We start from the raw sequence: 14,912 nt of genomic DNA, 5'->3' as shown, positions 1-14,912 counted from the left end.
CTATCCTTCTCAAGCTATTCCAAAAATAGAAAGGGAATGAAAACTTCCAGACTCATTCTATGAAGACAGCATTACTCTGATTCCTAAACCAGACAGAGACCCAGCATAAAAAGAGAACTACAGGCCAATATCCCTGATGAATATGGATGCAAAAATTCTCAAGAAGACACTAGCAAATCGAATTCAACAGCATATAAAAAGAATTATACACCATGATCAAGTGGGATTCATTCCTGGCATGCAGGGCTGGTTCAACATTTGCAAATCAATCAACATGATACATCACATCAATAAAAGAAAAGAACCATATGATCCTGTCAATCGATGCAGAAAAAGCATTTGACAAAATCCAGCACCCTTTCTTAATAAAAACCCTCGAGAAAGTCGGGATAGTAGGAACATACTTAAACATCATAAAAGCCATTTATGAAAAGCCCACAGCTAATATCATCCTAAATGGGGAAAAACTGAGAGCTTTCCCCCTGAGATCAGGAACACGACAGGGATGTCCACTCTCACCACTGCTGTTTAACATAGTGTTAGAAGTGCTAGCATCAGCAATAGGGCAACAAAAGGAAATCAAAGGCATCAAAATTGGCAAAGATGAAGTCAAGCTTTCACTTTTTGCAGCTGATATGATAGTATACATGGAAAACCTGATAGACTCCACCAAAAGTTTGCTACAACTGATACATGAATTCAGCAAAGTTGCAGGATACAAAATCAATGTACAGAAATCAGTTGCATTCTTACACACTAATAATGAAGCAACAGAAAGACAAATAAAGAAACTGATCCCATTCACAATTGCACCAATAAGCATAAAATACCTAGGGATAAATCTAACCAAAGATGTCAAAGATCTGTATGCTGAAAACTATAGAAAGCTTAGGAAGGAAATTGAAGATATAAAGAAATGGAAAAACATTCCGTGCTCATGGATTGGAAGAATAAATATTGTCAAAATGTCAATACTACCCAAAGCTATCTACACATTCAATGCAATCCCAATCAAAATTGCACCAGCATTCTTCTCGAAACTAGAACAAGCAATCCTAAAATTTGTATGGAACCACAAAAGACCCTGAATAGCCAAAGTAATTTTGAAGAAGAAGACCAAAGCAGGAGGCATCACAATCCCAGACTTTAGCCTCTACTACAAAGCTGTCATCATCAAGACAGCATGGTACTGGCACAAAAACAGACATATAGACCAATGGAATAGAACAGAAACCCCAGAACTAGACCCACAAACATATGGCCAACTAATCTTTGACAAAGCAGGAAAGAGTATCCAATGGAAAAAAGACAGTCTCTTTAACAAATGGTGCTGGGAGAACTGGACAACAGCATGCAGAAGGATGAAACTAGACCACTTTCTTATACCATTCACAAAAATAAACTCAAAATGGATAAAGGACCTGAATGTGAGCCAGGAAACCATCAAAACCCTAGAGGAGAAAGCAGGAAAAGACCTCTCTGACCTCAGCCGTAGCAATCTCTTGCTCGACACATCCCCAAAGGTGAGGGAATTAAAAGCAAAAATGAACTATTGGGACCTCATGAAGATAAAAAGCTTCTGTACTGCAAAGGAAACAATCAACAAAACTAAAAGGCAACCAATGGAATGGGAAAAGATATTTGCAAATGACATATCGGACAAAGGGCTAGTATCCAAAATCTATAAAGAGCTCACCAAACTCCACACCCGAAAAACAAGTAATCCAGTGAAGAAATGGGCAGAAAACATGAATAGACACTTCTCTAAAGAAGACATCCAGATGGCCAACAGGCACATGAAAAGATGCTCAACATCACTCCTCATCAAGGAAATACAAATCAAAACCACACTCAGATACCACCTCACGCCAGTCAGAGTGGCTAAAATGAACAAATTAGGAGACTATAGATGCTGGCGAGGATGTGGAGAAATGTAAACCCTCTTGAACTGTTGGTGGGAATGCAAATTGGTGCAGCCGCTCTGGAAAACAGTGTGGAGGTTGCTCAAAAATTAAAAATAGATCTACCCTATGACCCAGCAATAGCACTGCTAGGAATTTACCCAAGGGATACAGGAGTGCTGATGCATAGGGGCACTTGTACCCCAATGTTTATAGCAGCACTCTCAACAATAGCCAAATTATGGAAAGAGCCTAAATGTCCATCAACTGATGAATGGATAAAGAAAGTATGCTCTATATACACAGTGGAATACTACTTGGCAATGAGAAAGAATGAAATGGCCTTTTGTAGCAACGTGGATGGAACTGGAGAGTGTTATGATAAGTGAAATAAGTCATACAGAGAAAGACAGATACCATATGTTTTCACTCTTATGTGGATCCTGAGAAACTTAACAGAAGACCATGGGGGAGGGGAAGGAAAAAAAAAACAAAAGAGGTTAGAGAGGGAGGGAGCCAAAACATAAGAGACTCTTAAAAACTGAGAACAAACTGAGAGTTGATGGGGGGTGGGAGGGAGGGGAGGGTGGGTGATGGGTATTGAGGAGGGCACCTGTTGCGATGAGCACTGGGTGTTGTATGGAAACCAATTTGACAATAAATTTCATATTTAAAAAAAAAAGAAAAGAAAAGAAAGAAAAAGAAATTAGCAATTTGAAAGTTAAATAAATAAATAAATAAATAAATTGAATAGAAGAAGGTATTGAGGAATATTCAAAGCTTAAACTACAGTCTGAGGAAATGAGACTTAGATGAGATACTACAGTACAGGGACCATGGGCAATCTGCATGACCTTTGAAAGTCCAGAAGACATTTAACAATCACCAAAAGGAGAAGACTTACCAAATTCACAAGCCTCATTCATTTTGCCTAACACTGAAATAACTTCTAAGTTAAGAAAATAAAAAATAAGACAAAAGGATTAAAAAAATAAAATAAAATAAATAAAATAAAATAAAATAAAATAAAATAAAATAAAATAAAATAAAACAAAACAAAACAAAACAAAACAAAACAGGGGCACCTGGGTGGCTCAGTCGGTTAAGCATCCCACTTCGGCTCAGGTCATGATCTCACAGTTTGTGAGTTCGGGCCCCGCGTCGGGCTCTGTGCTGACAGCTCGGAGCCTGGAGCCTGCTTCCGATTCTGTGTCTCCCTATCTCTCTGTTCCTCCCCTGTTCACGCTCTCTCTCTCTGTCGCTCTCTCTCTCTCAAAAATAAATAAACACACAAAAAAATTTTTTTAATTTAAAAAAAAAAGAGACAAAAGGATTTAGGATCAGGCAAGCTGGCTTTGAGCTCCATCACTTAACAGTGGCCTGATCTTAGGCATGTCACTTAACCCCACAAAACCTCAGTTCCATCTTCTATAAAATGGGATTAATAATAATTCCTACCTCTAATAATAATCCCTACCTACACGGAATTAAATGTAATCATTTGCATAAGGATCATTTCTTAATATGCTGCAACAAACCCTCCCATCCAGGTAGCTGTTGCAATGAGACTTTGCCTCTCCTCTTATTTACCCTCCCCTTTTGAATCCCAGCTGGCCCTGGGAGTTGCTTTGTCCAACAGAATGAGGCAGAAGTGATGGGTGATTTCCAAGGTTAGACTGTAAGAAGTCTTGTAGCTTCCATTTTTGCACTTTTGGAAAACTCCCTCTTGAAAGCCAGCCACCGTGCCATAAAGAAGCTCTGGCTAGACTACAGAAAAAGAAGAAGCCACATACCGACAGACCCTGGAGAATGGAAGCCATCTTTAATGTTCTAAGACTAACTGTGCCCTCAGCTGAAGACAGCTCCACAAATGTCCTCAGCTGCACCACATGAAGCAGAGGAACACCCCATCTGAGCCCAGTCAACCCACAGAATCATGAGAAATAACAACCATTTTTGTTTTAATCCTCTAAGTTTCAGGGCAGTTTATAACACAGCATTAGTAACTGAGACAACGTGTACCCAGAGAGTTCCGGTGGCCCTTACATTTTTCCTGCGGTGTTTCTCAAAAAGGAGTGTTATTTGCACTTAGGCAGCACAGTTCCTCACTTGTGGGACTGTCTCATGTGGTACAGGACTTTCAGAATCCCTGGCCCTTACGAGTCATTGAGAGACCTCCAGTCCCAAACACCCCACTGCTATGAACCAACTCCAAGAGGAACACTTACTTCTGGGAGCATGAGGACTTCAGAGGTTAGCTTCACTAATCATAAGGCAGAAAATTCTTCCTGTGTTCCCTGATCCTCATTATGAGTTGAAACACCTTCTTCCCTAGCATTTCATGCTACCTTCAAAGAAATGGACTACATCGGGTCATACCAAAACTGAGTTTATAATGCCTATAAAATTGTATGATACTATTTGATGTAAATAATGCAACCAGATGTGATAAATCTGCATAGTTTGGCCTTAAAGGGGCTCCAAAGAAAACTGTCATCTACCCTCAAGTGCAGTTAATGTGTAAATCATCAACATTCTTTTACCAATTTATCCCATTTATTAGCACTTTGAGATCTGGAGAAAATAAGTAAATGAACATTATTCTTGGCTGCATGATTATCCTTGTCATTTTTTCTTGATGGATCTTTGTAACAAAAACTCCTAATTTAACAGATGGACAACACAAGACAGGATATTGTGGAGATGAAACTTCTCTAAGATAAATATTACTTTCTTGGAGGCAGAGAAGTGACTTCCTAAAAAAGAACTGTCATTAACCATGAATATCTGTTCTTTGTAAACACCAGGGAGGACCAAAACTTTATCTGTTAATTTCAACACAGTGAGATTCCAGGGTTTATATTTTCTTTTCTGGAGAGCTTCAAATTTCCAAGGCCAGCCTTAAGCGCAAGCTTTTCATTCAGGCACTGAATCATCCATACTCCTGTCTTAATAAGATATAAAATATTCCTTCTACCCCATCCTTCTATCCACACCCATTTCCCCTTTCATATTTCCATTAATTTATCATTTCATTTTCCTACTAACACATTAGTTGAAACAGGGATGGTAATTTATTTGAGCACATCTCTTGTCAACTTGGCTCTGAATGAAACTTGCTAGTATTGTGGACTGGGACACATCACCCAAAGGGGATACTGGATACTGAGTTAGAATTTGGAATTAAGCTTCCCAAAATAACAAAATTATACTTTAAATCCTGGTATATTACTGACTCTAGATTGTACAAATTCCCCAGTGATCTTAGGGGAGTAGAAGGGAGAAATAATTAGATTATAAGGAAAAAAATAAGATATTATGTAAGAATATAATGACATCTGTGTTTCTTGTACAGCTATCTGAACATGGTACTACATGTACAGGTTGTACAAGTGAAAGAAGCAAAATGTAGAAGTTCTCAGCTTTGAAAACTAACTGCTATATTAAGGAAAAACCAAGAGAGAGAGAGAGAGACAAAGAGAGAGAGAAACCTAAATACTCAATCTGCTAAAATTTGAACCTAAAATATATTCCTTAGAAAAATACATATGTTAGGATTCAAGTAGGTGAAAATATGCTACTTTTTACTCTGGTCTATTTTAGAAAAACCTGCTCCTTCATAAGTGAATAAGATGTTTATACTTCAAGGATATTTTTAATAGTTAACATTTCAAAGCCCAGGTAATATTTATTTTAATATAATTTGATATTTAAAAAAAAGGAAAAGAACACATTTCATTTTACAAAAGGTTTCATAACCAGGTTTCATTATGTGCTAATACCCTTTGGGAAATTCTAATGTGATTACACTTATTAAAAGTTAATGCATATACAAATTTTCATAAATTGATCTTTTGTGTAAATTGAGATACACATCTCTGGCAAGGGCTATATTCATTTCCAACTCCTGAAACGTTAATCTCTCAAAAGCCCTCTCCTCCTCCCTGCCCTAAATCCTTTGTTATTAATCTTCAGTGACCTCTCCCCAAAGTCTCCTACATCAAAACCATACTCTTTTTCTTAGTGTCAACCAAAGAAATACCAAAGAATAGACATTTACTTAATTAGGTAATGTGATGCCATCAGCTAATCCAGAGAATTGGACAATTCAAATTTCAAAATGATTCAAAGTACCTGAAACATTTGACAGCCCATAATATTTACCTATTGGGACTTCAGATAAAGGATCTACAGTGATCTCTTCTTTTAATGAAAAAATGAACTCTTCTGTCTACTGTGGAATATAAAGAGCATCAGGGCAATTGTGCAGCTTAGACAAAATATAGATCTACTGACTAACCAAAAGGAAAAAAAGAGGTCAGCTTACATTAATTAATCACAGTCCCTCAATGTGCCCGTTTCCACAGTTATCAAGTGGTAGAGAGAGACTAAAGTGCAAGTCTATCTTAATCTGAAGCCAAGTTCTCTCAACACTGCCACACTGCCTCTTGATTTGCCTCTATGAGCTTTCTGAATCCTGTACATGATAAGTAAATGTGCTTTATGGCTGAATCCTAGCGGGACTGTTGTGTTGTTTTGTTTTGAGGGATGTGCTAATAATGCTTGTGGTTTCCACCAAGCTCATTTCTGTTTGTCTCGATCATGAAACATGCTATAATTTTAATTGAAATACAAAAACGGGGGAAAGGAGGGGCCATCAGAGAAGCTGAAAGAAATGAAGCTAACAGGAAGAAAGAAGCAAAGAGTAAAGTGAAGCTTGGTGCAGAAGAGATATGAGAGAAGGGAAAAGGAAGAGGAGATAAATTGGAAAGATCTAGAGGATGCAAGTAGAAGAAGATCTGGGGACTTCCTCCCAGGGGTGGTACACTAATTTGGGCCAACTCTCCTGCTGAAGAAAACTAAAATACCCAGAGAGAATATAAAAAATCATGTTATTTAAAGTATCAAGCTAAAAAGACAGTATGAAATTACTGGGCCAGGATCTATAAGAAAATAGAAAGCCAAAGATGAGAGTCTGGAATTTTGCCAAAAGCACAATGGCCAATCAACAAGAGTCAGCTCAGAGGCTGAGCAGTGCTTCTGACATCTTCAAAGGGCCACAGGGAAAAAATGTGTGGTACCTCTGATAGGAAAGTTATAAAGCTTCACTAAAAGACAGTAGAAGTGACCTAAATAAATGGAGAGAAATGTCACTGTTCATGGCTTGGAAGACTCAATACCGTATCAATACCCCAAGAAACAAAGAAGCCTATGGAACGGAATAGAGTGACTAGACATAGGCTAAGTCACAAATGGCACTTGATATAGAGGTGACACCCATGGGATTGGGGAAAAAATGGTTGAGACAACTGGACATCTGCATGAAGAAAATGAAACTTGACTTCCAACCTCACACTCCATCATTACCCATGCCCACCCCCCTCCATTTACACACACACACACACACACACACACACACACACACACATCAGAAAAACCCTTGCATTTATGCACTGGCACACATGACGTAAGCATATTCATGAAATACTGTGTGAAAGAGTAAAATTTTAAAAAATCAAAACAACACATGTACATAAAGAGTAGAATGAATAAATAAACATGTAGAACGTTCACATCATGAAATACAATAGTGCCATGAATATTACAACATGGACATACATTACAACATTACGATAGTGCCAAAATGAATATTACAACATGGACATAATGTTTAAAAACATTAAAAATTTTGTTATAGAAAAACTACAAATATATTAAAAATATAGTATTCAACAATGCAAGCGTGCAGGCCATGAATCTGTAAATACAAGTAAGGAACTGATAGATGCAAAATTCAGAAGAGTGGGATACTTCTAGGGAAAAAGGATGGACCTGGGGAAGGCACACAAGGTACTTAACAGTAACAGTGTGTTGTTCTTTTTCTTAAATCAAGGAGTAGGTAAGTGATGCTTTGTATTTTGTTATTTTGTATCTACTTAAAATTTAATAGAAATGTAACAAATATATGAATTGGCCCAATAGTGAAGGGTCAAGTTTGAACTCAACATTCAAATGAGGCCAAAACCAATGCTGAAGCTCACTACCATTGGATGAAATTCTTGAGACAGGATAAATCTGAAAATTTTCCCAGAAAATAAACTGAATCATCAGTTTGATCTGATTATTTAATATATTATTTCTCAAATATTAAAGTTGACATTATAGTGCAGGAATAATCATTTCTCAGCTTCATTAACCGCCAGTGATTCACCTTCCATGCATGGTCAGTGTACCACGTATTTACAAAATCCAATAGACCCTTCCTTTCAACTGAAGTTAGCAAAAGGAACTTTTTTTTTTTTTTTGCCAAATCTAGTCAAAATAGACTACTGCTGATAGTAATGCTGCCCTTCCACTCTAGCAGCAACTGGCTTAAAGGAATTTTGCCTACTCTTCTCTTTCAGGACTTAAGCTCTAGTCAATAGTGATTGTGCAATTTCACTGAAGCAACCTAACAAATGGAATCTCTGTGCATTGCTGGAAGAAGCTGTTTTCAGAATATTTTCAGGAGCAAATGCAGTTTTTTGCCCTCATTTATATATTTTTTTAATATTATGCAAAAACGTACTATTTTAACGTGTCCTTAATCCTTAGATCTACAAACATGACAATAGGGCACCTAAATGACTTCCAAGAGAGAAAAACAGTCTGGATTCCTATTTGCATCTTAGCTTTCATTAGATGCACAATGATTTCACTATCTTTCCTGGAGCAGTGTAAGAAATGAATCCTTCTAGTAGATATCATGCACCTTCAAGTTCATCAGTTAAGGTACTTTTTCAGCAGGTTCCAGCAAATGAACTATTTTATCTTCAAGAGGCCCACAGATTCTCAGTCCTGGCTTGTAGGTATTACTAAGTATTCAGGAAGACTTTAAACATGTAGTTGCTACTCCTTCATCCTATTTGAATATTTTGTATGACTATTTGACAAGGCAATTTTAAAACCTCTTGGATATTATGGTGCTTGTCTTTGGCTGAGGAACAATAATAAGTGGTCTGATACCTTACAGCCAGTAATCTTACCATGGTACCTCACGCTGCGATTCCTTTCTGAACCTACAAGTAAAGGGTGTGAACATAATATCATATCTTTCAAGCCTGAAGTTATTGATACCCTTCACAATGTTGGGGTGTTGTTGTTGTTGTTGTTGTTGTTGTTTTGCAATGGCAATGATAATACATGACATTGCACTGATTTTCCTTTTTAAGTTTAAAATATTTCTTTAAATTGATTTACTGTTATTGGCTGTTTTGAGATCCAGACATCTCTCAGAAAGAGGAGTTCAGATAGAGAGGAGTAGGGGGGACTCTAAGCTTACCTCATCCCTTGAACACAGATGTATATATATCAATTCATTCTGAACACCCAAGAAATCAATCTGAGTACTGAGAGAACAAAACTGCACATGTACAAATAGAAAACGACCACCTCTTAGAAGCTAGAGCTACAGAGAGTTGATTTGGGGGAGAAAAGAGGTGCAGACACTTGGAGGGGAGAGACCCCTGATCATGGAGATAGGAGCGAGAGAGAAAGAAAGAGAAAGAGTACAAATATGTGCAGGGGATTCCACAAGAAAATCTGTTCCCCAAAACCACTGACTGGGAAAAGGAGAGGGGCTGAATACCACAAGTTTTTATAAGCAATGGAGCACAAAGTCTGGAGTTTTAGAGGTCTGTGCCATGACTAGGGTCATGCCTGGTGCACTTCATCGTGCTCCACTGGGGAAGGAGCATGGCGACCCAGGAGCAGGCAACATGGTTTGAGGCTACCCTAGGTTGCACAAGGAGAAACAGTTCCCCTTCTTGGAATGCATTTGGGAATGCCAGCATGACCTCTCCAGGGACAAAAGACCCTGTGGGCACTACTGAGCTGCCTTGTTCACTGGCATAGGAACAAAGACACCGACTGAGGGCAACAAGCCTTGGTGCCGGCTACTGCTGCACTCTACCATAAACTCCAAGCTGCTGCACGGTCCTGTGACTGTTTTCTGGGACAAACCGGCTCCAGGCCACAGCACAGTGAGACCCTCCCCCAGAGGATCAGCACAGGTCTGCGCCCCAGGTATGTCTTAAGTTTGGAGTCTCAAAACCCAGGTGCACCTGAGATAAAACACAAGAGTGCTGTGCTGCCTGGCAGGCGACAGCTCAAACACTGAGTGAAGGCCGGGATCTAATGGAACAGGAAGGGTGACTGCTCTTCTGCGAGGGTTTCCTGAGGAGTGGCAGGCATAAACTCCCTGCTCTGGAGAGAGCTGGGCAATGCTATTTCCTTTCCCACCCCCCACCCCCTGCCCCTCAACACTTACTGACTTTAGTGAGCATAACAGTGCCACCAAGTGGAGGCCAGAGCCACTCACACCAAGCCCCACCCGTCTGTGCCTTGCAGGTACATCTCCACTGGGGCAAGTCTGCAGGAGAATCAGCGCAGCAGGCCCCACCCCCAGAAGGCCAGCACACAGCACAGACCTGTCATACGCGCCAAGTCTACTGATCACAGAGTGTTGCAAATCTTCAGCTTTAAGGAAAACAGGATCTAGCTTCCTTTGTTTTGTGCGGGGGGGGGGGGGGGGGGGGGGGTGGGGGGGGGGGGGGGGGGGTGGATACAGAAAAAGTTACTATTTACTTATTTCTTTATTTAGTTTGGCTCTACCCTTTATTATTATTATTTTTGAGAAGAGACAGAGCATGAGCAGGGGAGGGGCAGAGAGAGAGGGAGACACAGAATCTCAAGGAGGCTCCATGCTGTGAGCTGTTGGTACAGAGCCCAACACAGGCCTGCAACCCATGATCCATGAGATCATGACCTGAACTGAAGTCAGACACCCAACTAACTGAGCCACCCAGGCACCCCGGCTCTAGCTTCTTTTAACAAGCAGACCAAAACACATCTAAGATCTAGCTTCCTTTTATTTCTTTTTGGACCTCTTCTTAATATAGCCATTACTCTCAGGAACAGCAATATAACAGCTTTTCCTAACAATCACACACAAAAAACAGTTACCTTGACAAAATGACAAGACAGAGGAATTCATTCCAAAAGAAAGAACAGGAAGAAGTAATGGCCAGGGATTTAGTCAATACAGATACAAGTAACATGTCTGAACTAGAATTTAAAACAATTATAAGGATACTAGCTGGGCTTGAAACAAAAAGCACAGAAGACACTAGAGAATCCCTTACTGCAGAGATAAAAGAACTAAGAACTAGTCAGGCCAAAATTTAAAATGCTACAACCAAGATGAAACCCAAATGGATGCCATGACAATGAAGATGGACAAAGCAGAGAAACGAATCAGTGATACAGAAGATAAAATCATGGAAAGTAATGAAGCTGAAAAGAAAAGGGAAAGGAAGGCAATGGATCACAAAGGTAGACTTAGAGAACTCTGCAACTCCTTAAAGCTCTCTCTCAGGAGTCTCAGAAGATGAAGAGAGAGAAAAGGGGGCAGGTTTATTTGAGCAAATTATAGCTGAAAACTTCCCCAATCTGGGAAATCCAAGAAGCACAGAGAACTCTCATTATATTCAACAAAAGATGACCATCACCAAGACATACCATAGTCACATTCACAAAATACACAGACAAGGAAGGAATCCTGAAAGCAGCAAAGGAAAAAAATTCCTTAACCCAAAATGGAAGAGAGATCAGGTTTGCAGCAGATCTGTCCAGAGAAACTTGGCAGGCTAGAAAGGAGTGGCAGGATATATTGAAAGTGCTGAATGGGAAAAACCTGCAGCCAAGAATATTCTATGAAGCAAGGCTGTCATTCAGAATAGTAGAAAAGATAAAGAGTTTCTCAGACAAACAAAAACTAAAGTAGTTTGTGACCACTGAACCAGCCCTGCAAGAAATATTAAAGGGGACTCCTTGAGTGGGAAAGAAAGACCAAAAGCAACAAAGACTAGAAAGGAACAGAGAACATCACCAGAAACACCAATTTTACAGGCAACACAAAAGCACTAAATTCATATCTATCAATAATCACTCAGATATCTCTCAACAGGCTAGGAAACCAGAAGCAGTCAGTTTAGGGACTCCAGAAATGACACTAGAGTAGGCATTTGGTGATTTGGTCTTCTAAAACTTGAAAACAAAGCCACAGCTTGAATGGCACAATTTTAGGTAAAGAGTGAGGCCAAAGCTAAACTTTGGAGCATCAGTCAACTTTAATAAAATAATCAAAAAAATAAAGAGACAAACTTTAAACTAAAGGGATTAATATATCCATTCAACAAATTCGTATTGAGTATTTACTACATGCCATACATTATGTCAGGAACTGAGGATAAAGTAATGAACCAAACAGATACAAGTTCCTGTCCTCACAGAATTTACATTTTAGTTTAGAGAGGTGGGAAGGAACAAACAATAATAATAAATATACAAACAAGTATCAGGTGGTGATAAATGCTCTATGGAGAAATAAAGCTAGGAAGAAGAATCAGGAAGAGTAGGTGAAGTGGAGGAGGAAAGTGCTATTTTTTAAAGCATGGTTAGGGAAGTCCTCATGGTTAAGGAAACATTTGGACAGAAAACTTTTAAAAAAACATACTTTCAAAAGCAGTATTTTTCAAATGAATGGGCAAAGGTATATCAGGTTCATGAAAAATAAAGAACAGAATTTCACAAAACTGTATCAGATAAAAAGAGAATTCAAGATCTAAAATTGCATATAAGAGCAAAAACCACTAATTCAAAGACTTATTAAAAAGGAGAATTGTTAAATAAATTATGGTAAATTTATACAATTAAGTAATGGGTAGCCATTAAAATATGACACAGCTATCCATATCATATTATTGAATTTCAAAAGATTACATATCTAAAATTACATATATATATATATACACACACACACACACACATACACACACACACATACAGAGAAAGAGAGAGATTTTTTTTAAGTCTGGAAGACTATACAACAAACTTTTAATAATGGTACAGAGTGGGAATGAAATTCTTGGAAGAGACCAAGAAGACCTTGGCTTTTACTTATGCAAGTTTATATTATTTTAGAATTTTACAACAAATACTTATTATAATAAAAAAATCTGCTGCACAAGTGTTTTTAAATAATTCAAGGGAAAGTAGAATTATTTCACATTGATGAAGAATATAATTCAAATTAGGGATATTATTTCCATGAACTTCTTTATATACAGCAAAAACATCTAATAAGGCAAGAATAAAGTCATATAAGTATAATAGTAGTGGAAGGATTTCACTCACCATTCTAATCTTCAACAGATTAACTGGTCAAAAACAATGGTAAGGAGACTCTGAATCCTGTCATTAGTAAGTCTGATTTAAGTGCTAGTAGCTAACTCTCAACTCTACAGAAAACAGAACTTATTTTCCAACACCTATAAAAAATATAAACATTTGTCACATATTATGCTACAAAGAGAGTCTATAAATTCCAAAAAGCAGAAATTGTGTAAGTTACCCTCTCTGTTCCCAAAGCAATAAACTGATAAAGATTTGAAATTAAAAGAAACAAAAGTTAAACACTTAGAAATTAAAGGCCAGTCTCCTAAGTAATTCTTAGATCAAAGAGAAAAATTAACTCTTATATAATGCTTAATACTAAATAATAATAATACCATTATATCCTAAAATGTACAAAAACAGTCAAAGCTGTTATCTAAAAGAAATTTATACCACTAAAGTTGCGTACTGATAAAGGAAAACTGCTTGTAATAAATTAAGTATTAAAGCAAAGAAAAACCAAAATCAATGTAAAATAAAGAAAGGAATTCATAAGAGTAGAAATTAATGAATTGAATTAGTAAAACAGTGGAAACAATCAAGAGCTACTTCTTTGAAAATACAAATAACATAGAAAATAAAACGATATGTTCCAGTACTACATGAGATGTTTCTAGGTTTTAAACTAGTTTAGTAATTTTCTTAAAAATAACAAACAACTTATGAAGAGTTCTGAAAATGCTATATTATTTTTAACCATCAGGTTCTAAGTGAAAAATATTCCTTGCCACCTGCATCAATACTATTACCCATCCACCCAATCATAAGTGAAATCTATTATTAACTGCTACATTAAAAAGTGCTTTATGCTTTCCAAAGAGTTTTGAGTGTGAGTCTTGTCCCTGACTTGAATCCACTATTGACTTAGAAATGGACAGAAGTAGTAAGCTATTCAGTTTAATCTGTGCATGGAGGGGTGCCTGGGTGGCTCAGTCGGTTAAGCGTCCGACTTCAGCTCAGGTCACGATCTCACTGTCTGTGAGTTCGAGCCCCGCGTCGGGCTCTGGGCTGATGGCTCAGAGCCTGGAGCCTGCTTCCCGGTTCTGTGTCTCCCTCTCTCTCTGCCCCTCCCCCGTTCATGCTCTGTCTCTCTCTGTCTCAAAAATAAATAAACGTTAAAAAAAAAAAATTTAATCTGTGCATGGAGAGTCCCAGCCACTGCTTCCAACCCTGTGGGATGGATGCCCCCTTTCTGGTGCCTAATGACATCTTGGTCAGATTCCACATGCTTCCAAATATTTTCATTTGTTAACTCAGTCCAGTCCCAACTGAAAGTGTCAATTTCATCTATAACTTAAAGTTTTCTCTTTCCCCAAAACATGTTGTACTGTGGCTCCAGGCACTTGGAACAGGGAAGGGACATGGCCTGTTCTTTACACATCTCCTGTCTACCCTTTTAAACCTTCTACCTCCTCCAGGGCTGAGGCAAGAAAGAACACCAGGGGGAACAAAGAATGTCTCCTGACCTGATTGGAAGAGGTTACTATTCTTTCTTGTTACAACTCCTCTGACCCACTATGCCTTCAGAAAGCAAACATTTAAATGCTAACCAAGGCCTCCCCACCCTACTATTGTTCCCTGCTGTGGGAAATCAAGCTCAGCCTCAAAATCTGTCACAAGACCCTTTCCTTGGCTCTAAACACCAGCAACCCATCCCATGGCCTCTGCTGCTGGGATTCTGGAAGGTCTAGCTTGCAGCCTCCTGAGTGACTAAAAACCAGCAAATAGCTCAAGGAC

This window comes from Panthera pardus, unplaced genomic scaffold (genome assembly GCF_024362965.1).
Source record: "Panthera pardus isolate Hobbes unplaced genomic scaffold, ASM2436296v1 HiC_scaffold_13, whole genome shotgun sequence".
Classification (NCBI taxonomy): Eukaryota; Metazoa; Chordata; class Mammalia; order Carnivora; family Felidae; genus Panthera; species Panthera pardus.
The sequence above is the reverse complement of the archived record's forward strand: the minus strand, read 5'-3'. Positions refer to the sequence as shown.